The sequence below is a fragment of the Felis catus genome, chromosome A3 (genome assembly GCF_018350175.1).
Source record: "Felis catus isolate Fca126 chromosome A3, F.catus_Fca126_mat1.0, whole genome shotgun sequence".
NCBI classification, from domain to species: Eukaryota; Metazoa; Chordata; class Mammalia; order Carnivora; family Felidae; genus Felis; species Felis catus.
Genome location: NC_058370.1, coordinates 82,275,192 through 82,302,500, shown reverse-complemented (window position 1 = coordinate 82,302,500; position 27,309 = coordinate 82,275,192). Strand labels below are relative to the sequence as shown.

The 27,309-nt window shown below is 40.6% G+C and overlaps 1 protein-coding gene across 5 annotated transcripts in view; it reads left to right on the top strand.

The window, feature by feature from the left end:
• Nucleotides 1–27,309, top strand: part of SERTAD2 (SERTA domain containing 2) — a 117,291-nt gene that overhangs the window by 55,541 nt on the left and 34,441 nt on the right. For 2 of the 5 annotated variants that reach the window (XM_023251719.2, XM_023251716.2), the window contains exon 2: nt 10,595–10,698. The exons of the other annotated variants lie outside the window; for them this stretch is intronic. The gene's annotated coding sequence lies outside the window, so the exon portion shown is untranslated. The remainder of the gene's footprint in view (nt 1–10,594; nt 10,699–27,309) is intronic. 5 annotated transcript variants of the gene reach the window in all.

Genomic DNA, 27,309 nt, shown 5'->3' with positions numbered 1-27,309 from the left:
CTAAAATTTAAAAAAAGTTAAAAGGTAATGGAAAATAAACACCAAGCAAACTTGAATTCTACGATACATTGTTGCAGAGGATGAAGTCTAAAGCCATCACAAATTACCAGGGATATATAAAATGAATCTGACCGTTGCACTCAGTTTGCTTTTCTCTCTGATTTGTTGTGTTTCCCTGTTCTGAGTTCAAGTTCTCTACTATGCTTTCCTACTTTCTTAACATTCCTAGGTGTCTCTCTTGGGCAAGGCAGTTCTTGTTTATTTCTTCTCAGAAGTTCTTCCTTACATTTAAAAAAAGAAAGAAAGGAAAAAGATAAAAAAGGGCATGACTTTCCTAGAACCTAGTTTTTCTTACCAAGTTTATTTGCCAGATAGTGGCTTTTTTTTTTTAATGAGTATTGTGAAATCTGTTAATTTTCCAGTAAAAGGCTTTCTATCATAGTGGGCAATCATTAATTATTTCTTGAATTAAATTAAATGAATTCTTATGCTTACATTTGACGAAGAATTGAGAAATACCAGCTCATAGGAGTCCCCCCAAAGGATCAATTAAGGGAGACTAAAGACAAAGATCACATGTTCCAACAGTTTTGTAATTCTGCAGAGTCTGGCAAAAGAGAACCCTTGGTTATTGGGTCACATTGCATAAGGCGTGTGAACTCTGTTCCTTCAGCCAAGTTGTTTACTACCTAGAATAAGCCAGGCACTGTGCTGGTGGTGGGATAGGGTGATGAGGTACAGAAGGTGGCACTTACCTTCCAGGTTCCCTGAGAAGGCAATTCCTCAGCTAGAGGTGGCCATTTCTCACCTGTTTTTTTTTTTTTTTTTCTTCCCTCTTCTCTTTTGTTTTGCAAACCAGTTCTCGGAGCTTTCTTTGCTGCGATCTGTGACACCATTACTCTGGAGCTCACATCGCAGTGTAATTACTTATATGTCCCGTTTGCAGACTCAAAGGGACTGTCTTTTTATTTGTTGCCCCAGTACCTAGCAGCGTAATGGAACCTAGTTGGTGTCGATGTTCACCAAATAAGTCAAATTAGAGTAACGTGTCACGATCTTTTTCATGCTGTGACACATAAAAAATACTGAAGAGCGCGAGCAGAGGCGCTGGCTGAAGACTTGCCGTTGCTTTGGGCCCTCTGTGACTGCCCTGCAGACTGACGGATCAGCATCTCAGCATACCTGTCTCCCATTTGTGGCATTTTACACACTCTACAGGAGCTCTGTGCTAGAGAGTACCATGTGCTTTGAATCTGCAGCTAGAGGGAAGGGGAAAGAGTGGTGGCCAGGAGCAAATGTAGGGCTGCAGGCATGGAGGGCAGAGTCCGTAAACTAAAGACTGACAAGGAATCTAGGAGTTTGGGCCAGTTGTCTGAAGGAGAACAAACTTTGAGAAAATTCCTGCAGTTTAACTTTGGAAGATGGGGCTTTAGCCTTTGAAAAGGGTGGTAGATTGCGTAAAACTCCCTTCCTTCTATTTTCTTTCCATCCTGGCCTCTCAAAACACCAAGTGCAAAAAGCAGTTGATTGTATGACTCTGTGAATATACTAAAAGCCATTGAATTAGATGCTTTGTGTGGATGGTTTGTATGATACGTGAATTCTATCTCAGTAAACCTGTTAAAAAAATTTCTCTGCTCCACTTACGTTAAAAAAAATGAATCTGGAGAAAAAAAGTTGATTGCTCTCTACTTAGGGAGTTGGGATTACCAAGATACAAATATTTAAATTACTAATCATTAAACATTTCCAAATCTGAACATTCAGAAATATACTTGTTATTATTGGTATCTCATGGATTTTATAACATTTTATAAGTGTCACACAATTAGAGCTTGATCCTGATTTATATTATATTCATTATATATATATATTATATATAATATCCTGAAGTATATTATAATCAAGATACTATTTTATTTTGGTGGAAAAGAGTAAGAAATCTTTATGACTATGTCATAGAGATCATTGTTTTGATATGAAATCATTAGTTGCAAAATATTTAGTAAAATTAGTTGTTTGGTTACCTTCAAAGATCTGATTTGCTAGTGTCCAATTGTATAAAGATAAAGTTATTTTCATAGTCTATATTCTGTATTTCTTTTTCACATGAACACTACCTACAAATTTCTAGTATGTATAAAAATAGCAAAACCATGAAATGAAATTTATGTATGACTTTTTGAAACTATGACCTCTTATCATTGATGTTTCTGTTTTAGAACAGCTATATTAATTATCAATTGCTATATAACAGATTACCCCAAAACTTAGGTTAAAACAATAAGTATTTAGCATTTTAGTTTCTGTGAGTAAAGAATTTGGGTGCAACCTGGTTGAGTGCCTCTGTGTTTGGGTCTCTCAATGCCAAGCAGGGCTGTGGTCTCATATGAAGACATGGTTGAGGGAGGATCTACTTCTAAGCTCACTCACCTGGTGAGTGACAGGAGGACAGGATTTAGTTCCTCATAGGCAGTTGGAATGGAGGCCTCAGTCCCTCACGGGCTGTTGGAAGGAATTCCTTGATTTGTGGGCCTCTGTCTAGAATAGCACAATATGGCGTCTGGCTTCCATCAGAGCAATTGAGCAAGAAAGGGTGAGTAAGATGGAGGCCACAATCTTTTTGTAAATCTAATCTTGAAAGCGACATCCCGTCACGTTTGCTGCGTCTGTTTGTTAGAAGTGCGTCACCAGGTCGGCCTATACTCAAGAGAAGGGAATTTCACAAGAACCTGAATACCAGGAAGCGGGAGTCAGTGGGGACCATCTTAGGGGCTGCCTACCGCAACATTCCTCTCAGAAAGTTCTACATAGTATGTATTTTAACTTAGAATTCATTTCGTTTTAAGAATGTGATGGCATTTCTTGAAAATATTAGTGATACGCAAAGATGTAATAGATAAAGGACCAGGGAACAATACACTAGAACTGTTATCATATCCCTTTCTATCTTTTCACTTCACTACCCTGGAGCATTACCTTTGTCTAGGATGGCGCAACACCCACGAAAACAGCCACTGGAAAGGGAGCACAGACTCGGGGGAAAGATGGGCACAACACATAAGTCACATAAGCCGTCATTGAAGCTCTCTATCCCATTTGCCAGAACATAGTCATGTGGCCACCACCACCCCCACCTGCTACAAAAAAGGCTAGGAAATTCAGGCTTTGGCCAAGCAGTCATGAGCTCAACTAAAAATTACGTTGTTCCTGAAGAAAGGAAGAATACATATTGGGGGAGGCTGGAAGGCTCTGCCCAAAGCTTTCAACAGCATTAAAATGATTATCGCATGAAATGCACTAATGCATTTTACTCAGAGGTGAGTAAAATCATGTCCTCGTTCAGAGCCTATTACTCTTAATTTAGACAGATAGAATTCTTATTAGCTTAGTTACAGGGCTTCCCAAACCACTGCAGGTTAGGAGGAAGTATAGCGAGAAGTAGGCATCATGACAGCTGCAAAAATCGACAGCAGAACGTCCAGTAACAAATAGGGAGGTACAGAAGGCCAAAGCTAAAACTAAGCTGGCAGTTCAGAGGAATTTGATACAGGGGCAACCGATTCTCTGGTAGCCCCAAAGCTTTGCTCATTTAACAACATTACCACATAGTAAAATACTTAGATTTAGTAATGATGGTCCAGAGTCTTCCATTGTGGTGAAGAGAAAATGTTCTGGCATTCTGAAAGAGGTAAGCTTCATTGATTATCTAGAAAATTTTGTAGAGCATTCTGTAAACATGATCCTGTCAAATAAAGGAGAAGCCCCTCTACTTAGAATACTCTTGGTTGAGTATCAGTCGGTTGAGCGTCTGACTTCGGCTCAGGTCATGATCTTGCAGTTTGTGAGTTCGAGCCCCGCATCGGGCTCTGTGCTGACAGCTCAGAGCCTGGAGCCTGCTTCAGATTCTGTGTCTCCCTCTCTCTCTGCCCCTCCCGTGCTAACGCTCTGTCTGTCTCTGTCTCTCAAAAATAAATAAATGTAAAAATTTAAAAAAACATTTTTTTAATCTAATTACCACCACGGTATTTGTACAGAAAAATTATTCTTTCAGAGTTCCATTTCTAGTATCTAGAATTGTATATTATCTCAGAGAGCTTGGCATGAGTAATTTCCTTGTTTTTATAGAAAGTGTCTATATTAGCCAAGCCCCAAATATTTGATATTATAAACACAGAGCTCTTACTTCCCATCCTCTTATAAAGAAGTTATACATATAGAGTATTCTTGTAAGTATAGGATTGTCAGAGAGTTCTGCAGTCCTCATATATTTTAAGCCACTGGCATCATAGCTAGTATCAGCATTCTGATACATTAGCCCTGAATGTTTTCTTTCCCTTTTCTCAGTCTGGCAAACTCTGACTCATTTAAGACTCTGATCCATTACAGAATAAATTGCAGTACACATGAAATGCATGATCTGTGAAAGGAAGAAATGACAGGTTATATCATCGAAGTTGAAGTTTGCCTTATGAGAGACTATGTTAATAAGATGAAAAAACAAGCTGCAGAGTAGGAGAAAATATCTGACAAAGGACTAATATCTAAATATATAAAGAACTTTCAAAACCCAACAGTAAAAAAACCAAACAATCCAATTTAAAAATGGGCAAAAGACATGAAGAGACATTACACCAAAGGATATATACAGGTGACAAAAAGGTGTTGAACATCATTAGGCTAGGGAAATGCAAATTAAAACCACAAGGAGATACAAACGGATCTATCAGAATGGCTAAAATAAAAAAAATAGTGACAACACTAAATGCTGGCGAGGATGCTGAGAAAGTAGGTTACAGATACATGGCTGGTAGGAATGTAACATATCGCAGACACTTTGGAAAACAGGCTGGCAGGTTCTTCAAAAGCTAAACATGCCACTACCACACGGCCCAGCAGTTGCACCCCTGTGCAGTTATCCCAGAAAAATGAAAACTTAGTTCATGCACAAACCTGTACATGAATGTTTATAGCAGCTTTATTCATGGTAGTCCCAAACTGGAAACAGCTGAGATCCTTCAATGAGTGAATGGTGAAACTAACTCGTATGTTCAGCATACTAGTTACGAATGATACGTGCCACAACTTGGGTGAGCTGTGCTGAGTGAAAAAAGCCAGTCCCGAAAGGTTGTATACTGTATAATTCCATGCATAGAATGATCTTGAAGTGACAAAATCACAGAAATGGAGAACAGATTAGTGATTCCCAGGGGTTAAGAAAGGTGATGGGTAAAGAGAGGGAAGTGGATATGGCTATCAAAAGGCAACACGAGGGATCAGTGTTGGTGATGGAAAGGTTCTGTATCCTGACTATATCCATGCTAACATCCTGTGCTATAGTTTCGTAAGGTGCCACCCTGGGGGGAAACTGAGTAAAGGGTACATGGAATCTCTTGGTGTTGTTTGTTACAACAGCGTGTGGAAATATAATTATCTCAAAAAGTTAAATTGAAAATTATGAACTCCTGAGAACTCCATTGGACTGTGAACCTCATGAAGGAAGGGATGGATATCTGTATTTCACCAGCAGCTAGTACAGTGGCTGACTCATAGGAGGTGCTTAAAAACTGTTTGTGGGTTGCCTTAAGGGAGAGAGGCTGAACATTTGATTGTAGCCATATTAGGCACATCCCAAAATGAAGGGGGTCTCTCTGCTGACCTCTTCATTTAAAAACTATCGATTGAACATCTGCCTCATGATAGACACTCTTCTAAATGCCCGAAATACCACAGTGAACAAAATCAGTAGGTGAGGGGTGGGGCATCTCCTGCTTTCACGGAGCTTACCGTTTAACTGGGGCAAAAGACAATGAACATAATACATAAATTATATAATATATGAGGAGATGCTAAGGGCTGTGGAAAAAAAGTTTTAAAGGATTGCTCAGGGTTTGGCATTTGAGGATACAGAAAAGACTGCAAGAGCGAGAGGGTTGTGATTTGCAATTTTATACAGGGTTTAAAAACAAAGGACAGTGTCACTTGAACAATTTTGAAGGAATTAAGGGAAAAATCATGCAGGTATGGGGAGGAAGAGAGTTCCAGGCAAAAGGATCGGCCAATGTAAAGGCTTTGAGGTAGAAAGGTGTCTAGTGTGTTCAAGGACTAGCAAGGAAGTGAAGCCAGCATGGAAGGAACAAGAATGAGTGAGGGAGAGTGGTTTGGTAATGAATTAGAGAAACAATGAGAATGCAGAGCTTAGAGAGTGCTTTAGGATGTTGTGAAGTCTTTGGGTCCTACTTCAAGTGAAATGGGGAGGTACTGGAGGATTTTGAGTGGAGCAGTGACACAACCTGACTTAACATTTTCAAAAGGGTCATTCTGGCTGCTGTATTGAGAATAGACAGTAGAGGAACAGGGTAAAAGCAAGAGTACTTCAGAAGCTATCCCAGTACTTTAGGGCAAAAAGTGGACTGGGGTGGTGGCAATCGAAATATGAGAAATTATCCGTTTGTATTTAGAGTTTGAAGACAGAGCCAACAGGATTTGCTGACAGATTGGACGTGGGGTATGAAGGAAAGAGGAATCAGTGATGACTCCAAGGTTTTGGAGCAGAAGACTTGACAAATGGTGTTGCCAATAACTGAACTAGAGAAATCTGGGGGGGGGGGGGGCGGGGTGAGGGGCAGCTTTGGGAGGAAGTTGAGGAGTGCATGTTGAATTTGAGACATCTAAGTGGAGACGTTGAATGGGCAGTTGGGTATTCCAGTCTGGAGCTCAGAGGAGAAGTATACGCACTGGACATTTATGTTTGCAAGTTGCCAGCATTTATATGGTATTTAAAGCCATGAAACTAGATGAGATCTCCAGGAAGGTGTATAGTGAAGAATTCCAAACACTGAACCCCAGGAACCCTGTAGAGGTCAGGGAGAGGGAGAAGAACCAGCTGAGAGAGGCTGAGATGATGTGGCCAGTGACAGAGCAGGACCAAGAGGGTGGGATCCTGGAGGCCAAGTGGACAAGGCGTTTCCTGGAGGAGGAGGGAGTGATCGGCCGATCAGCTGTGCAGGTCAAGTAAGAAAAGGACTGAGGATGACCATTGGTTTAGTAACATGGAGGGAACCGGTAACCTCCTCACTAGAGAAAGGAAGAATTTTAGTTGTGAAACTGATGTATGACTCATTACAAGGACAAATTTAAGTTTTAGGAGCTTTGTTTTAAAAAGCTACTCTTCAGTTTCTCAAAAGGTTATAGAATTACCATATGATCCAGTAATTCCATTTCTAGGGCATACCCAAAAGACTTGAAAGCAGGAACTCGCATCCTAGTATGCCAATGTTCAGAGCAGCATTACTCACAGTAGCCAAAGGTAGAAGCTACTGAAATGCCTGCTGACAGATGACTAGTTAAGCAAGATGTGGTATATACATAGAACAGAATATTATTTAGCCTTAAAAAGAAATGAAATTCTAATACATGCAACAACATATATATAGGTGAACCTGGAAAACATACTAAGTGAAATAAGGCAGGTACAAACGAGCAAATATTGCATGACTCCACTTACATAAGGCACCTAAAATGTCAAACTCATAAAGACAGAATGTAGAATAGAGGTTATCAGAGGCTGGGGGCAGGAAGGAATGGAGTGTTATTGTTTAGTAAGTACAGACTTTCTGTTTGAGAGTATTTTAAAAAATTTCTGGAAACAGATAAGAGGTGATGGTTGTACAACAATATGAATGTTGTACATTGTACAACAATATGAATGTACAATATTAATGCCAATGAACTGTACAGCCAAAAAGTTTGGAACGGTAAATGCATAATAAAAAGAAAGTATAGGATGCAGACAGAATACTGTCTAAAGAGAAATTGGTTATATATAGGTGTATGCTTCGAACATATATATTAGAATAAAATCAATGAATGAGCAAAAAAAAAAAAAAACCCACCATTTTTTCACTTATTTCTAATCTAAGAGTGAAGCTTGCTTGAGGCATCATCTGAGATTGGCTTTCCTTGTAGATCCTTTAGTACATGTTTGTTACACTTTTTTCTTTCTCTTTTTCTTTTCTTTCTCTCTCTCTCTCCCCCCCCTTCCCTTCTTCTTCTTTTTTTGTTACACTCTTTTTTTTTTTTTTTAATGTTTATTTCTGAGAGACAGAGAGAGACAGAGAGACATTGCATAAGCGGGGGGGGGGGGGGGGGGGGGGGAGAGAGGGAGACACAGAATCCGAAGCAGGCTCCAGGCTGAGCTGTCAGCACAGCGGGGCTCGAACTCAAGAAAGGCGAGATCATGACCTGAGCTGAAGTCGGAAGCCCAACCAAGTGAGCCACCCAGGTGCCCCTGTTACACTCCCTTTTAATGGCACAAGCCTTAGCCATTGAAGTAGAAGAAAATAGTATTCTCTTATAAAGGTCATTATCATCAGGAGGGCAGGAGAAGAGTCAATTGTTTGAGATTGATCCAACTAATTACTATTTTTGGAAAAAGGTTCATCTGTAAAATATTTACATTTTATATCTATTAAATAAATGTATTCCATATGTATTAAATATATATTCATTCAGGAAAACGTTTCTCGTACAATGACCCTTGAAAATAATGTTCCTTGGGTTCACAAGTTAAGTGCTTTCCTGCTAAAACCAGCATTTTTGATAATTTAGCAGAGCCGATACGGAGCAAACCTTGAGTACTGGAAGGTTTTGTGGCACAGCATATTTAATAACCGTGACAACTCAAGAATTTTAAGCAGACTCGCCTCCTTGTCTGGGATCTGTCGGCACCAGTGTGTCTCTACTGGCAAGCCCCTAAATGTACTGTTTCAGCCAAAACTGTGCTAATGATGGTCTACCAAATTTTAACAGGATATTTTTAAGACTTGACAGTCTCATGATTTAAAAAAAAAACACACACACACACAAAAACGAAAAAACAAAAACAACTTTTCCGTCATTCCTTTCAAAAGCTGCCGCCCTAAAATATGTGGCAAATTAAAAAAACAAAAGGTCTAAAATTGCTTTACAGTCTGGATGAAACAAAGACTGGTGTGCTGGTGTGGCTGCAGGGAGCTCTGCGCTGCTTTTGTATGATTTCAGAGGTGAATTTAGATGGCTGGAAGATAGATGGGTGCCAGATGCAGTTTGACATAGATTCAGGCAGCTGCTCCTGGGCTAGGTTTCATTAGCTGGTAAGTGCGCCAGCAGAAGCAGCAGAGCGAGGCCCCAAATGCCAAAATGACAGTGAGAACAGTGGAACAATACAATATTCACTAAGTGATTTTAATCTTGGAGATTAACTATCACCCAATCAGTTTCCAGGTCTTAAAAACCAACTCGTACGAAGCCATTAGAGAGAGGGCCCAAGTCTTTGTCCATTGGGGGGGAAGATGTTTTAGTTAAAACAAAAAAAAAAATTATTAGTTGAAAAACAAAAAGTGTTGTAAACTCATTTTGGTAATATCCAATTAAAAATCACGTCAACCCCCTCCACACACACACGCTGCGGTAAAAGAAATACATCCACTGTTGCAACCAGGCAGTAAGCGGACCCAATGTTGGTTTATCTGTCTTTTTCAAATCAAAGTCTTGGGTGAGCTTCCCAGGCCTCTTCCAGCTTTAAGGGCCCCCTCCCCCACCACTACCACACCCATTCTTCAAAGAAAGACCAAGGTCTCAAAATCCAGAGAGTGTACCTATTTGCTTTTCAGACCTTACGATCTGCATAGCTAGTGGTGAATATGTACGCAGACACATAATTGTGAATTAAAAAAAAAAAAAAACAATTCCTATAAAGAATTTTTGCTCTAACTGCTTGTGGGGTCATAAGTAATTATGAAACTGACTCCAGAAGTCCCCATACTTGATTTTAACTCACATGTTTTCTCAGATGTGAAAGGGAACCTTTATTTAGTATATTATTTAAACTTACTAAACTTATCTTTGCTTTTCTGAAAAGAGTGTTATGATCTAATCTATCAGTGATGCAACCATTTCATGTGGAGTAATTTTTTAAGTTAAAATTAACACAAGATAAATAATTTGATTGGACATGTACATATTTGAAAACTGTAAATTTAACCAGTCTCTGCTTTTTTTATTGAGTCGTAGGAAGCTAATGCATCACTTATAATAACTCTGAGGCATTACACGGTATTTCTTTTTTTTTCCCTCCAAATGAGTGTGTGCTTGGCTCTCTTAATAACAATGGGAGTTGTATATGTGCTCAAATAAGAATAGCTTCCATTGTGTTTTGGTATTTTTAGTGTTTTGCTTAGTAATAATGTTGTGACACCACTTTTGGGGGGGGATGTCTACAGAATGGTTAAAGACCTAGAAATAAGCTCGGATTGAGTTAGAAACTCTGTATATTCAGGAGCACATTCTAATGTTAACTAATGGCTATATGATACCCTACCAAGTTTGAATATATTCTGGACTTAAGTATGTTGCATACATGTTCTTTAAAGTTGAATTTCCTTGAGTTAAAGCTACCCACCTGTGAACTGATATTTGAATTAAAGGGAATAATACCCTAGGTGACGTGGTTTTAGTTCCTGTAAGTCTTTGGGAGTTATTTCCTAGTGACCAAAGCTCTGCCTCTCTCTTGCTTCCTTCCCTCCTTTTTCTCTCCCTTCTTCTACTGGTCTAGCACTGACGACTTCACCATGTGGACCTCAGTATTGAGACCTTTTTGTTTGTTTCACTGTACATACTGCTCACAAGGCCTGCTCTTGCAAACCTCTTTGATAACAGGTGAGTACTGGGTTAATGAAGAGTCTCTTCGGTTCAGCACACTCAGGTTTAGTGAACCTGAGGAGACTCAGTTTGCATTTCTCATGACGGCCTTTAAATAAAGCTTACCTAAACTTTCTGAATCCCCCTCATAGGGTCTCTGGGAGGAGAAAATGAGGCACGTATGTTACACATTTAGCATAGTACTTGGCCCAAGAGTTCATTCGGAGGTTCTATATTCTGTATTCTTTCCTTTACTTTATGCAAATATCCTCTGGAAAATGTCTCATTTAACCTTGTGAGAAAAGTTAATATATGTAGGAAACATATGGAGTTCCTCAGGGAAAAGGGTTATATGAATAAGTCCAAGATGCCATTGTGGTGATTACTGACCAATACAAAGCTGTTTCAGTTGTTAATAATCATTTGACATTTTAATTCTTTTTTTCCCCCCTCAACGAAATCATAAATTTAAGCCTAGTCTTTTACCACTTATGGCAAATTTTGTTAATTATCAATGTTATATCTATTCCCCCTGTTACTTCATTCTGTTTCCGTGGTGGTGGTGGTGGTTTTCATTTTGGTTTTGTTGGTAAAATACATATAACATAGCATTGAACTTAGCCATTTTTAAGTACACTGTTCAGGGGTATTAAATACATCCACACTGTTGTACAGTCATCACCACCATCCATTCCCAGAACTCTTTTCTTCTTGTAAAACTGAAACTTCATACCCATTAAACAGTAACTTCCTATTCTCCCCTACCTCCAGCCCCTGGTAGCCACTTTCTGCCTTTGCTTTTGACTACCCTAAGTACTTGTTCAAATAAGTGGAATCATGTAGTATTTGCCTTTTTGTGATGGGCTTATTTCACTTAGCATAATGTCTTCATCCATGCATGAGGTTCATTCATGTTGTAGCATATTGCAGAATTTCTTTCAGGAACTTCAGCCTTCTTAAGGCTGAATAATATTCTATTATATGTGTATACCACATTTCCCGTGTCCATTCATCTATTGATGAGCATTTGGGTTGCTTCCACATTTTAGCTACTGTGAATAATGCTGCTGCGAACTTGGGTGTACAGATATCTCTCCAAGACCCTGCTCTTGATTCTTTTTGGTATATACCAGAAGTGAAGAAATTGTTGGGTCGTATGGTAATTCTATTTTTAATTTTTTGAAGAACTGCCATACTGTTTTCCACAATGGCTGTACCCATTTTACATTCCCACCAATGATGCCCAAGGGTTCCAGTTTCTCCACCTCCTTGTCAGCACTTGTTGTTTTCTGGTTTTTTGATAGTAGCCCTCCTAACGGGTGTGAGGTAATATCTCATTGTAGTTTGGATTTGGATTACTCTAATGATTAGTGATGTTGAGCATCTTTTCTTGTGCTTGCTGGTCATTCATACTTCTTCTCTGGAGTAAGGTCTTCAAATCTTTTGCCCATTTTGGGGTGCCTGGGTGGCTCAGTTGGTTAAACATCCGAATTTGGCTCAGGTCATGATCTCATGGTTGTGAGTTCGAGCACTGCATCAGGCTCTGTGCTGACAGCTCGGAGGCTGGAACCTGCTTTGGATTCTGTGTCTCCCTCCCTCTCTCTCTGCCCCTCCCCTGTTCATGCTCTGTCTCTCTCAAAAATAAACATTAAAAAATTTTTAAAAACAAACAAAGCAAAACAAAGCAAATCCTTTGCCCATTTTTGAATCAGGGTGTTTGTTTTTGTTGTTACTGACTTTTAGGAGTTCTTTATATATTATGGATATTAATCCCTTATCAGGTATATGATTTGCAAATATTTTTCCCCATTCTGTGGGTTGCCCTTTTACTCTTTTGACAGTGGGTTTTCTTTTAAGTTTTTGTTTATTTATTTTAGAGAGAGAGAGAGAGAGAGAGAGGGAACGAACAAGCAGGGGAGGAACAGAGAGAAGGAGAGACAGAATCCCAAGCAGGCTCTGTACCATCAGCAGAGCCCGATGTGGGGCTCGAACTCAGGAACTGTGATATCATGACTTGAGCTCAGATCAGGAGTCAGACGTTTAACTGACTGCACCACCCAGGCACCCCTGTTGACAGTGTTTTTTGATGCACAAAACTTGTAAATTTTCTTAAAGTCTAATTTGTCTATTTTTTCTTTTGTTACTGGTGCCTTTGGTGTTATATCCAATAAATCAATGCGTAATTCAATGTCATGAGGCTTCTGTCATATGTTTTCATCTTGAGAGTTATGTTTGAGGTCTTACATTTAGGTACTTCATCCATTTTGAGGTGATTTTTGTATATGGTGTTAGGGTAAGGGTCTAGCTTCATTCCTTTGCATGTGGATATCTGGTTTTCCCAACACCATTTGTTGAAAAGACTATCCTTTCCTACCAAAGGGTCTTAGCACCCCTGTCAAAAATCATTTATCCATATAGGTGAGGGTTTGTATCTGGGCTCTCTGTTCTGTTCCACTCATCTGTATGTCTCTCTTTGTGCCAATACCACAGTTTTGATTACTGTCACTTTGTAGTAAAATTTGAAATTCAGGAAGTATAAGTCCTCTAAGTTTGTCCTTCTTTTTCAAGATTGCTTTCAGTATTCCAAGTCCCTTGAGATTCCATATGAATTTTACGATGGTTTTTCTATTTCTGCAAAAAAAAAAAAAAAAAAAAAAACAGCTTTGGGATTTTGATAGGGATTGCATTGAATCTGTAGGTCTTTTGGGTAGTATTGGCATTTTAACCATATTGTCTTCCAATCCATGAACATGAGATGTATTTCCACTTCTTTATGTTCTCTTTAATTTCTTTAGCAATGTTTTCTAGTTTCCATTGTACATGTGTTTCACCTCCTTGATTAATTTCTAAGTGTTTTATTCTTTTTGATGCTATTGTAAATTGAATTGATTTTCTTTTTCAGATTGTTCATTGTTATGTATAGAAATGCAACTGATTTAAAGTGATTACTGATAAGGAGGGACTTCTGCCATTGTGGTATTAGTTTTCTCTATGACTTAATAGCTGTTTTTGTCTCTCATGTCCTATATTAATGTCTTCTGTTGTGCTGAGACAATTGTTAATAGTGAAATGTTTAAAGTTCTTTCATTTCTTTTTGTGTATATTCTATAGCTACTTTCCTTGTAGTTACCACAGGGATTACGTTTAACCTCCTAAAGTTGCAACATTCTAATTTGAATTTATACCAACCCCACTTCAATAACATACAAAAACTCTGCTCATTTGTAGCTCCATCCCAACCCCTTTTGGTTGTTGATGTTATGCAGTAGTCTCTTAAATTGCAGAAAAAAAACAGATTTGGAGTACAAACCAAAATTACAGTAATACTAGCTTTTCCACTAATAATTTTTTTTCTTTAAATCTGTTTGTGTCTTGAATCATATTGAAATAAAAAGTGCAGTTAAAAACTAGTTTTGCAATAATACTGTTTTTTATAATTGTCCTTGTATTTACCTTTATTGAGATCTTTATTTCCTCAGGTGTCTTTAAGTTTCTGTTCAGAGTCTTTTCCTTTAACCTTGCTGAGTTCCTGAGAACATTTCTGGCAGGATAGGCCTAGTTGTCATGAACTCCCTCTGCTTGTATTTATTTGGAAATGTCTGACTTTCTCCTCCCTTTTGAAGGACAGTATTGTGAGATGTAGGATTCTTGGTTGACAGTTTCATTCTTTTAGAACTTGGAATATATTGGCTAACTGTCTGGTGGCCTGCAGAGTTTCTGATGAGAAATGTACTGATAACCTGATTGAGGATTCCCTTGTACATGACAATTGACTTCTCTCTTCCTGCCTTCAAGATTCACCCTTTGTCTTTTGAAAGTTTTATTATAATATGCCTCAGTGTGGATCTCTTTGAGTTCATCAACTTTGGAGTTAGGTGAGCTTTTTGGATGTTTATATTCATGTCTTTCATCACATTTGGGAGTTTTCAGCATTATTTCTTCAAATATTCTCTCTACCCCTTCCTCTCTCTCTTCTTCTGAGATCCCATGATGAGTTTATTGCTTCACTTGTCCCACAGCTCCCTTGGGCTCTGCTTGCTTTTCTTCAATTTTATTATTTCTGTTCCTCAGACTCAATAATTCCCAGTGTCTTATCTTCAAATTTGCTGATTCTTTCTTCTGCTCAAATCTACCATTGAATACTTCTAGTGAAATTTTCATTTCAGTTATTGTGCTTTTCAGCTGCAGAGCTTCTTTTTAGTTTTTTTAAAAAGGTTTTCTATCTCTTTATTGATATTTTCATTTTGTTTCACACATCATTTTCTTGACTGTCTTCACATTTTCCTTTAGTTCATTGAGTGTCTTGAAAATAGTTGTTTTACAATCTTTGTCTAGTATGTCTCCAGTAGGTCTTTTTCAAGGACATTTTCCATTGATTTATTTTTTTCCCTTTCAATGGGCCATACTTTCCTCTTCTGTTTTGTTTAATGCCTTGTAATTTCTTTTTGTTGAACACTGGACATTTGAGTCTAATATTGTAGCAACTCTGGAAACCAGATTCTTCCCCCTTCCTCAGGGGAGGATATCCCTTCTTGGATAAAAAGACAAAACCTCATGAAGACAAGACTTTTGACTTTCCTCTTATCTGGAATGTGGATGAAATAGCTGGTAGGTAGCAGCCTTCATGTGACTCTGAGGACCATGAGGTGGAAGGTTACATTTGACCCATCCTTCCAGTCCTGGACTGCCTAACCCCACGCTTTTAATTTTGTGAGAAAAAAATAAACTCTTTGTTATTTCAACCACTGTTAGTATTTCTTTTTATTTATTTATTTTTAAAAATTGTTTTTATTTTGAGAGAGAGAGTGAACAGGGAGGGGCAGAGAAAGAGGGAGGGAGAATCTCAAGCAGACTTCCACACTGCCAGCACAGAACCTGACATGAGGCCTGAACTCGTGAACCACAATCATGATCTGAGTCGAAATTAAGAGTTGGACACTCAACCAACTGAGGCACCCAGGCACCCCTGTTAGTATTTCTTCACTCACAGGCAAATGTAAATCCTGCTATACCATTCGAGCCCATAACCCACCAACCTAGGGGTAGAAGTTTGAGCCAATGGAGGTGAGCACCAATATTTTTCAGAGCAATGCAAGAGGTTGGAGATTCAGCTACTCAGAGGTATAGTGGATATTAAAGAACAAGGAGTACATTTATTTCTAATGAGGTGTTCAAGCTTTCTACATTTTTGGTGTTCATTCTCTGTTTCTTTGGGTTCACTTGCCAGACATTACTGGCACTTTTTTTAGGTGGAATAAGAAAGCATTGTAGCTCAGTTATAGCAATGCAAGTAGGAAGAGGCATGCTGGTTGCTCCTGTTACTTATATTTTAAAGCCATTGTAGAAAGTAGCTGATTTTTCTCAGTCTTTGTTATAATTTGTTATGTACACATTATCACATCAGAATATAATTAAATCGAAGGAGTAAGAAGGATGGAATTACAAATAACAATTCAGACATCTGACATTCTCTCAAATATTTGTGAGAGAATCTTTTCTAAAATGTAGACTAGGGCCTTGCACAGTGGATAGGCAGTAAATGTTAGGCAAAGAAAAAAAGTGGAGTTGGTTTTATATGGAACTACAGGTACAGAGGTAGAGGTCAGATGAGATTTATTCAGTAAAGATGCCTTTTTCTTACACTTCAGTCTGGCCTGATGCCTTAGGTTTGCAGGGCTCCATCTAATGTCTAGTGTGCTGTAATGTGTGTCCCAACCCCATACATGAGATTCATCATAGCAGCGAAGACTAGGCCTACTGGGAATGAGCAAAGTTAGCTCTCCTTCCAACACCAGCGACTCCTAGCGTGGTGCTGAACTTAAGTAATTATTAAAAACAAAGACCTTTGTGTATCATTTTCAGGGGGCTGTGCTAACTTCTTTACATACATAAATCTCACTGAACCCTCACAGTAACACCCGCCTCAGGTCCTGGCTCTAGCCCCTTTTTACAGCTGAGAAAACTGAGGCTTAAGCAAGTTGCCGAAGGTCAGATAGCCAACACGTGGTCAAGCTGGAACTTGAAACCCTGTCTGTCCCGGGGCTTTTTGACTCCAGAGTTCGTGTTGTTAGGCACGTGAGAAGATGTTGACTACAGTTTGCTTAATTACATGGGAAATGATCTCTAAATAGTCTGTACTGTGTCCTTTCGTTTTTCTGCAAAGAACCAAAAGGTAATGGCACAAGTGGCCTAAGTCGTCGTAAAGACTTTTCTATTGTTAACGTGGAAAAAGTGACTTCTGACTAAGGGTACCTTTGTATAATCCTTTTTTATTCACTTCAGTTTCACAGTTTGTCTCTCCCTCGAGTGGGAGGGTGGGTCAGAGGTAGACAGATATGCTCTGCTGGGGTTACACACGCTGTGCCGCGGGGGCAGGAGAGCGTGTGCATACGTTACGCAGAGCACAGCTTCACATCCAGCCGGTATGTCACCGAACTGCATGACTGTGGCAGCCTTGATGAATCATGGCATTTTAAGCTCTGCATGTGTCATCGACGTATGTGGGTTGAAATTGCATGGAAACATAGTAGTCCACTAGAAATATAAATAAGAGTAAAGTACACCATTGGAATAACTGCAGCATTTCTTACAGCAAGCAAATACTTGTGAAACTGGTACATTTTGAGCTTTTTGTTTTTAGAGCTAATGATTTTGTTTACTAGCTTAGACCATCTCAGCATTTTCTATTTATTTAAGTGTTTGAGGTTCAGTCATAAAATTTCACTCTGAGCTAGAGCTGTTTATAGAATCTTAGCCAGTGTGTGTGTGTATGTATTAAAAAGAAAGAGATAACGTATATATATTTTAAAAGATACTAAAATTTTTCTGATTCGTGCTGCTTTCTAAATAAGTAGACAGGTGGATCACCACACTTGAAGTGCCCATGTGAATTTGTTTTTAGAAATTCAGGTTAAGTGAAGTGCTATTTACCATAGTAAATTTGAAAATGAAAATTGGATTTTGAATCAGATCTGGATTCCAGTCTGGGCTTTATTGCTTGGTCATTGTGCGGTCTTTTATTAGTATTATTATCTTTTTTTATTTAAAATTTTTTTTAAATGTTTGTTTACTTTTGGGGGAGAGAGAGAGAGAGAGAGAGAGAGAGAGAGAGAGAGAGAGAGAACGAACTGGGGAGGAGCAGAGAGAGAGGGAGACACAGAATCCGAAACAGGCTCCAGGCTCTGAGCTGTCAGCACAGAGCCCGACGCGGGGCTCGAACTCACAAGCGGTGAGATCATGACCTGAGCCGAAGCTGGACGCTCAACTGACTGAGCCACCCAAACGCCCCTATTTTTTAATCTTTATTTGTTTATTTTGAGAGAGACAGAGTGGAGGGGGGGCAGAGAGGGAGGAAGAGAGAGAATCCCAAGGAGGCTCTGCATTGTCAGAGCAGAGCCCATCGCAGGTCTCTATCTCATGAACCATGACACCACGATCTGAGCTGAAATCAAGAGTTGGATGTTTAACAGACTAAGTCACTCAGGAGCCCCAGTCATTGTGGCATCTTGAGAAAGTTTTCTCTGAACCTCAGTTCCTCAAATGTAAAACACAATAGTTGTAGCTGGCTTTTGGGGTTTTAGGGGGAGAGGAGCAAATAAGATGGTGATGTCAACATGCTTTATAATCTGTAAATAAGTAATTGTACAGATTTAAAGCTGGGGTATCCTTACTGTATACTCTATAGCCAGCAGATGGCCTGATCTAATACCATCCTTCATGAAGGTGACAATGTCAGTTTTGGTCTCTCAAACCACACAGATTTATTGAGCTCTTATGACGCATGATGACTAATTCACATCAGCAGAACTTATGTATAGGTTTATAACAGCTATGGTTTATACAGTGATGCACTTTATATAGCATACAGGCATTCTATACATGAGCATTCTATAGATGTTTGAAGTTTCTCTTTAAGCACCCAAATTTGTTTCACGTGAGCTTGTTTGATAAAAATCTTTCCCTATACCGTTATTGTTCTTGTAGTTACATTTTTCCCACAGAGAGCACTGAGCATAGTAGTACCTTTTATTCACGATTCAGGATCATTTAGTTTGCTAAGGCATTCTGTTGGAACAGAGTCCTTTGGGCAGGGCTGGTGAGGGAGGGGCATGGTGCTATTTGCCACGACTTTGAATAATCCCACGTCACTCAATTTTTTGAATTCTCTTTTTTTCTTTAACATTTTATTTATTTATTTTGAGAGAGAGAGAGCATGCGCAAGTGGGGAAGGGGCAGAGAGAGAAGGGGAGAGAGAATCGCAAGTAGGCTCCGTGCTGATAGCACAGAGCCTCACGCGGGGCTCGATCCCATGAACTGTGAGATCATGACCTCAGCGGAAACCAGAAGTCGCATGCCCAACCAACTGAGCCATCCAACATTTTATAATTCAACATTTTAATTATAATATCAACATTTTAATTCCTCCTCCTGTTTCAAATTGTTAGTTGTCTTTTTTTTTCTTTTGGCTAGTGTCATGTCCAATCCATTTTCCCTCCTAATTTCTGTTTATAATCTGTGGTTTGAAGGGAAAAAAATTAAAATCATCTTTAAGATTAAATAGACACTCGGGAAATACATGATAATGCATGAGCTTTGTGATTTCTTATTTTTTCTCAAAGATTGATTTTTGCTTACTTTGTTAGTTCCAAGTACCTGGAATGTCTCTGGACGAATTGTCTTGCCCGTTATCATCATTTGCAGTCTGCATCAGTTTCCTCTAATAATTATCAATCATACTTATATAACTCGTTACCAACTATAAATTGCTCCCACATACATTGCCTTGCTTGATCTTCATATGACCATGGGAGATAGGCAGGACATATATTATTTTCAGACTTAACAATAAGAAAACTAAGGCATAGTTGGAGCTTACTCAGTGGGTTTTAGCCAGGGGTGCCAGGTGTGTCTCCCAAGGAGGTTTATTCACCTGCATGTGCCTGGTGCTTGTACCTGGATAGCTCGGTTCCGTAGGTCTGGGGCAGGACTCAGGCATATATTATTTTGGAAAAAGATCCCAAACAATTCTAACGTGCCTAGCTTTCCCCGACCCTTTTATCCATCCTCCACGCCCCACCTCTGCTCCCATCGAGGACCACTGGGTTAAGTTTTTATGACCAGTAAGTGATTTACTAGGATGCTTTCATGTGCAGGTTACAGAAAAGCCAACAAACAGTGGCTTAAACCTATGATTTTTAATGGTTCAATAATCAACTGAAGTGTGGTCAGAATAGTGCCCTTCATCCATCCGACCCCCCAAGCCCCACAGTTACTTTACTTGGTAAAAGAAACTTCGCAGATAAGGTTAAATTAAGGATCTTGAGATGGGGAGGTTATCCTGGATTGTTTGGCCGGGCTGCCTGTAATCCCAAGAGTCCTTGTAAGAGGGAGCAAGGAGGTCAAGGGCAGAAGAAGGAGATGAGGCGACAGAAACAGAGGTTGGAATGATGTGTTTTGAAAGTGGAAGAAGGGACCACGAGCCAAGGAGTGCAGGTGGCCTCTAGAAACTGGAAGAGACAAGAAGACAGATTCTCCCTTGAAGCCTCCAGAAGGAATACAGCGCCCTGTCAACACCACGATTTTAGACCTCAGAACTGTCAGAGAATACACTTGCATTGCTTTGAGCTACTAAGTCTATGGTCATTTGTTACAGCAGCAAAAGGAAACCGATACCACTGTGAGAAGTATAAAATGCAGATTCTTTCCTTTTTTAAGTTTATGTATTTTAAGAGAGACAGCACACATGGGGGAGGGGCAGAGAGAGGAGGACAGAGGACCTGAAGTGGACTCTGTGCTGAGAGCAGAGAGCCTGACGCAGGGCTCAAACTCATGAATCGCGAAATCGTGGCCTGAGCCGAAGTCAGATGCCTGATTGAGTCACCCGGGGGCCCCTAAAATGCAGATTCTTAAGCCTCTCTCACAGAGATAATATTTTAGCAGAGGTGGGTGGGGTCCAGGGATGTGGGCTTAAACTAGTCCCTAGGTGACTCACTGGCCTGTGGTCCTTGGACCTCACCTACAGAGTTATAAATATACCCATAAATCATTTATTATTTCCCTTGGAAGTTCAGACGTGGGCATTCCTAGGTCAGTTATTCTCTTTAAATTGTTTTTTTAATGTTTATTTATTTTTGAGAGAGAGAGAGAGATAGGGCGTGAGCAGGGGAGGGGCAGAGAGAGAGGGAGACACAGAATCAGAAGCAGGCTCCGGGCTCTGAGCTGTAAGCACAGAGCCCGACACGGGGCTTGAACTCATGGGCCATGAGACCATGACCTGAGCCGAAGTCAGACACTTAACTGACTGAGCCACCCAAGCGCCCTTTGGTGGTTCTCTTCAGCTCAGTGACATCATCAAGAGCCCAGGCTCCACTTCGGCCTCTACCCCACCACCCTCAGTGTGTTGGACTTTTGTCCTTAGCCTCCTTAAACTGTGTGCACCGGAAGACACCGCATCCTCACACAGCCAGGAAGGGGAGAGAGAGCTCTCTCTGCAGGCCTGTGTGCCCTTCACTTTTTAGTCAGGGTGGTAAAATTCTTCCCCAGAGCTCCCAGCAGAGTGACTTCCCCTTACAGCCCACTAGCCAAAACCGCATCACCTGCCCACCTCCAGTAACATGGGAGGCAGCGAGATCCTTGAGTTCTCCTCCTCCTCGTACATCCCCTCAAACGACACTCCCCTCTTAACCTAGCTGTGGCCTCTCTCCTCCAAAGTGACCCTTTAGTGCCAGTTCCTCGTCCTTTTAAATCATCTCACGTCCCACCGTTGGCACCCTTCACTTTGAGAAATAAATGCATTGTCTTATTTAATCTTTGTGACACCATGGAGTCGATAATATTTCCCCTGTTTTTACAGTTAAGAATCAGAGATTGAGAAACATGCCCAGGGTTCATTGGTGGAAAGCTCCTAAGTGGCAGGTCTGTCTTAACTGTAAAGCTGAAGCCCTTAACCATTACACCCACTGGTTACACAACTGCTTCTCAGTTGTTTGATTTTGGTGGCACGTTCTCAAATGCTAGAGCTTTTGGCACACTTGAAGAGATTCAAAACACAAAGCAACACTAAGCAGATCAATCATTACAACACAATCACCATCATTGGAGGGTTTTGCGAGAGGAGAGGAGGACATGACCTGACTTTTGTTTTAAAAGGATCATTGGCCACTGTCTCAAGAATACATAGGCGACAAGACTATTGCAATAATCGCTTCCCCTCTTACTCGGGGTAAAAGCCAAAGTCATTGCGTTGGCTTCTTAAGGCCCTCCACAACCTGCCCCCTTCTCATACCTCCTCTCCTCCCACTCTCCCCTTCACTTCCTCCTCCACTCGCTCACCCGCCCCTCCTTTCCTTATGGACGTGGAGCCCTCAGGCATGCTCCCCACTGCTAGTATTTTCTCTTCCCTCTGCTGGGAAAACTCTTGTGCTGGGCTTCCGTTCTTACCTCCTTCAGGTCTTTACTTCTTGTCATCTTCTCAGCAGGCTTTCTTAACCACCTCTTCAAAATCACCCGCCCACCCCCCCAACACACACGCCCAGGCACACATTCCCCAGCTTTCCTTCCTGTTTTATTTTTCCGTACAGCACTTAATTTCTAACATGCCATATGATTTACTAATTTATTGTGTTTTCTCTTTCCTCTCACTAGCATGTAAGAGCCACGAGAACAGGGATTGTTGCGGGTTTTGTTTGTTGCCACATTCCCAAGTCCCAGAACCTAGGGCAGAGTAGGCATTCAATAAATAGTTGTTGAATGAATATAATTTTTATGCGCAGCTCTGATTAGTTCTAAGGAGTAAATTCCTAGAAATGGAAAGACTACATTACAGCATATTGATATATATATTTTTTAATTATTGCGTTTATTTATTTTGAGACAGAGAGACAGACAGACAGGGTGTGAGTGGGGGAAGGGCAGAGAGAGAGGGAGACACGGAATCCAAAGCAGGCTCCAGGCTTTGAGCTGTCAACACAGAGCCTGACGCGGGGCTCGGACTCACAAACCGTGAGATCATGACCTGAGCTGAAGTTGGACGCTTAACCAACTAAGCCACCCAGGTGCCCCCGGCATATGGATATTTCAAAAGGCTCTTCATACCCATGACCAAACCCTGTCTTCTCAAGGTTGAATCCAGTCACGCTTTCATCGGTGGCTCTGGCATCCCGGCCCACTGTGCCCACACATTGTAATCAGGGTTAACACATCTGTAGTCGGCTTGGGATGTGGCAATCATATTTCCTTTTAATTTATATTACTTTGATTAGATGAATTTGTATTTGGTTTTTTCATGCATTTCTTCTTTTGGTGACCATTAGCTTATATCCTTTGCTCATTTTTCTAATTTAGCGTCAGTGTTTTTCTAATTTAGTATTGGTGTTTTTCTTTCTTATTCTTCTTTTTTAATGTTATTCATTTTTGAGAGAGAGAGCGTGAGTGGAGAAGGGGCAGAGAGAGTGGGGGGGGGCGGACAAAAGATCTGAAGCAGACTCTGCGCTTACAGCAGCAAGCCCAGTGCTGGGCTTCAACCCGTGAACCGTGAGATCATGACCTGAGCCGAAGTCGGATGCTCAACCTACTGAGCCACCCAGGCGCCCTCCCCCTTTTTTTTTAAGTTTACTTATTTATTTTGAGAGAGAGAGAGCACACCAGAGAGCTTGAAAGAGCAAGGGAGGGGCAGAGAGAAAGGAAGGGGGGGGCGGGGAGAATCTCAAGTAGGCTCCACGCTGTCAGCACGGAGCCCAATGCGGGGCCATACAAAGGGCTCAATCCCACAAACCATGAGATTACGACTTGAGCCAAAATCAAGAGTCCGATGCCTAACCAACTGAGCCACCCAGGTGTCCCGATATTGATGTTTTCCTAATTGATTCATAAGTACTTGTTTGGCTATCAGGTTACTAAGTCTTTGTTAACCGTGTTACAAATATTTTTCCTAGTTTGTCATTTTTCTTTTAATTTTGCTTATGGTGCTTCTTGGCATATAGTTTTGTAGTATAATCATTTTGACCCTATGTTTCTTCTTTTGCTTTGTGTTTGGAAAGGTCTTGTCTACCTTTCGGATCAGTTGTTCCTCTGTAATTTCTTTTAGTTCTCACATTTTTTAAAATATATTTTACTCTTTAGTTAATCTCTAGTGTTTTATCGCCTTGTTTGAGGCAAAAATCTAACATCTATTCTTCACAAATAGTCAACTACTGTACAGGCGGTCCTCTTCTCCCTAACAAGAATGCCATCTTTGACTCTATTAGATCTTTATACTGTGGCGTGTTTCAAGTTTTTCTTTTCTTTTAAGAAAATAAACTTTTAAGTTTATTTTGAGAGAGAGGAGAGAGAGAGAGAGAGAGCGAGAGAGCGTGAGCACGTTTAGGGGAGGGGCAAAGAGAGGGAGAGAGAGAATCCCAAGCAGTCTCCACGCTGTCACTGCAGAGCCCGATGTAGGGCTCGAACTCACGAACTGCGAGACCACGGCCTCAGCCAAACTGAGGAGTCGGACGCTCAACCAACTGAGCCCCCCCAGGCGCCCCTCAAGTTTTTCAGTGCACATCCATTTGTATTTTTCTTTTGTCAGAATCCAACTCTATTATTACAGCTTTTTACCATCTTCTATAAAATTTATTTTTCTTCATTTGTTGGTTATTATAAATAACTTTTAAGATTGTTCTGTCAAATTCAGGAATAGATGTAGAACTAACGTCCAAAAATAAAAGTCAGATGATGCCACTCTCTCACGGAAAATATTTTAATGATCCCTCACTGCCTTCGGAATATAAAGTCCAAACTCTTTAATGTGGCGCCCAAGGCCTTCCTAGACATGCCCAGCTGAACTCCTTAGTCTTGTGTGTAGCTACTTCTTGCTTGCAATTTAAACTTCGGATCTGTACCCATATCCACTGCTATTTCTCACCTCCCTGTCTCTGCTGCTAATGACCTTGACTAATCCCCATTTGTCTTAAAACCGACACCATGGCTGGGGTGCCTGGGTGGCTCAGTCGGTTAAGCGTTCGACTTCAGCTCAGGTCACGATCTCACAGACCGTGAGTTCGAGCCCCGTGTCGGGCTCTGGGCTGATGGCTCAGAGTCTGGAGCCTGCTTCCGGTTCTGTGTCTCCCTCTCTGTCTGCCCCTCCCCCGTTCATGCTCTGTCTCTCTCTGTCTCAAAAATAAACGTAAAAAAAAAAAAAAATTAAAAAAAAAAAAAGACACCATGGCTTTCACACTGGCCAGGCTCTGTGGCCACGCATATGTGTCCATTGTCACTCTGTGTGTGTCTCTATCACCACATAACCCACTGCATCACATCGATGAGTTAGTTTTTCCCGTGAACTTGGTGGGAGCATCTCTTGTTCATTTCATATTTTTAGTACCTCGTGTGCTACCAGTCGTGCAGCAGGTGGTGTAGATGGATTAGAGGGGGAATATTCAAGACTGGAAGTAGGGAGATGGATTGTTGCCGTAATCAAAATCAAAGATGATTAGGGTCTTGACCAGGGCAGTGATGGGAAAAATGGAGAGGAAGGGACATATTTGAAACGTATTTTAGAGGGAAAATTGGCAGGACTCTGTGTCTGGTTAAATGCGAGGGAAAGCGAGAGGGAAGATACTTTGAATCTTAGATTTCCAACCTAGACACCAGGGGTACCTTGTTGGTAACTTAACCATTCTTAGGCATTCAAGAGGAGGTGCAGATTTAAGGAAAATATGATTAGGACAATTTTAGATGTGCTGTGACTTGGAGGTGCCTTTATGGTACCCAGTGGAGATGTCTAATAGGCAATGGGATAGAAATAGGCTAATTATATACTTTTATTGTTCAAACCAGGACCGTTTTGAGATTGAAACAGGGTGCTATTAGTAATTATGCCACGACAAGCATAAACTAGGAATGACCCTGACAAACTGGGATATATGGTCTCTCTCTATATAAAGGTCAGATATGAAGCTCAAAGAGAAAGGTCTGGAATGTGGTTAATGGTTTGTGAATCATTAGCATATAGATGCCCTGAGAGTGGGTGAGGTTGCCTGGGGGGAGTTTATAGGATGAGAAGAGAAGAAGGAGCAAAAAGAAAACCATAGGGAATACAAACGTTTGGATAGTGATTATCAGTGGGCAGAATGTTCTCAAAACACTCGTGTCTTCACATTTTCCTGAAGATTCTGATATCCTAACCAACCACCCCCATTCCCCACTCACCTCACTTACCCTCTATGGTCCCAAATTGCAACCGGAGGTGATTTTGGAAAAAAGTCAAGAACTATAGGTTTATAGGGAGGTCAGACGAAGGGGAGCCAGCAAAGGAAACTCTAAGTGTCCAGAGAGATAAGAACCAGCAGGCTATAGTTTAACCAAACTCACTGAAAGAGATGGTCGGAGGTGGTCAGTAATGTCAAATGCTACCGAGAGGCTCAGTAACGTGAGGAACTGGGAAGAGTGTCCATTGGCCTTGGCGCTTAGAGGGCACTGGTGCTCTTTTCTAGGGGCGGTCAGTAGTGTTGTCCTGCAGACGCCAGAGGAAGGAGGAGGGGCTAAAGCAGTGAAGGGTAGAGACAGGAGCAGCTACTGGTCTCCCTGCAGCACTGAAGCACAGAAAGATTACTTCTTGCTTTAAAACTGAAGACAGAGAGTGTTGGGTCCATAATTTATTGACTTCAGGAAGGAGCCAGTGGAGAGGGCAAGGCTGGGTGTAGACGAGAGAGAAGAAATAGCAGTTTGTAGTCTTATTTAAGCTGTTTTCCTTGGACTGGTTTTCTTGTCAGGAATACCTGTGTTGTCCTAGAGTTGAATGCCACCAACCCATTCCAGTAGGAGCCACTTTGACTTTGAAAAACTTATCATTCAGATGTCTTTTTATTTGGTTAGCCTGGGGTCTGGATTTTTCTCCCAATTTTTCACAAAAGACTCAAGATGGAAACCTTTGTCTAGAATATAAATTCATCTCCCAGTTGCACTGATTTGCTGAAATGTCGCTAACAAAGTGTTAATAACCCATCAAGCGAGACTTATGGGTGGATATGATATATCCTTGTTGATAGATTTAGAAACACATATTGTAGATGAATCTATTCTTTTAGAACACATATGTGTGTGTTTATGCAGTACTGTATGTCTTAGAAGGAAAAGTGAGTTTTAAACTGAGAATTGATTTTTTTTTTCCCCATGAGAAGCTCCATTAAAAAAAAAAAAACTTTAAGTTTCAGAATAGAAACTGTTCCGTTTTCTGATCTGCTACCTCATAGTAAGAAGTTAGTTGTAAGGTTAACTTCCTCGGAGAGAAGGCGGCAAGGACACCAGCAAATGGAAAAGAAAGGTTTAATTGCTCTGCAAAGGCCCAGACATGCTCTGAAAAGTAAAGATTTCAGGCTTAATGTGCACAGAACAAAAGGCCGTTGTGAACTGTGTACAAGAGTTGGTGAGAGTTTGTATTCTGCCCCTTTTTTCTGTGGGAGTTATTTCCTGTTGTTGACTAGAGTTCTTTATTTAGAACCACCTAGCTTCAGAATGCCTGCTAGCACGCAGAAAAGTGTGTATTTAAAACATAGGCTTATTTCAAGACAATCTCTGAAAAAAGTCACATTACCCATGCACTGAGACAACATCATGTCCCCAAAGGTCAGGAGAGCATGTGGGCTTTATTTC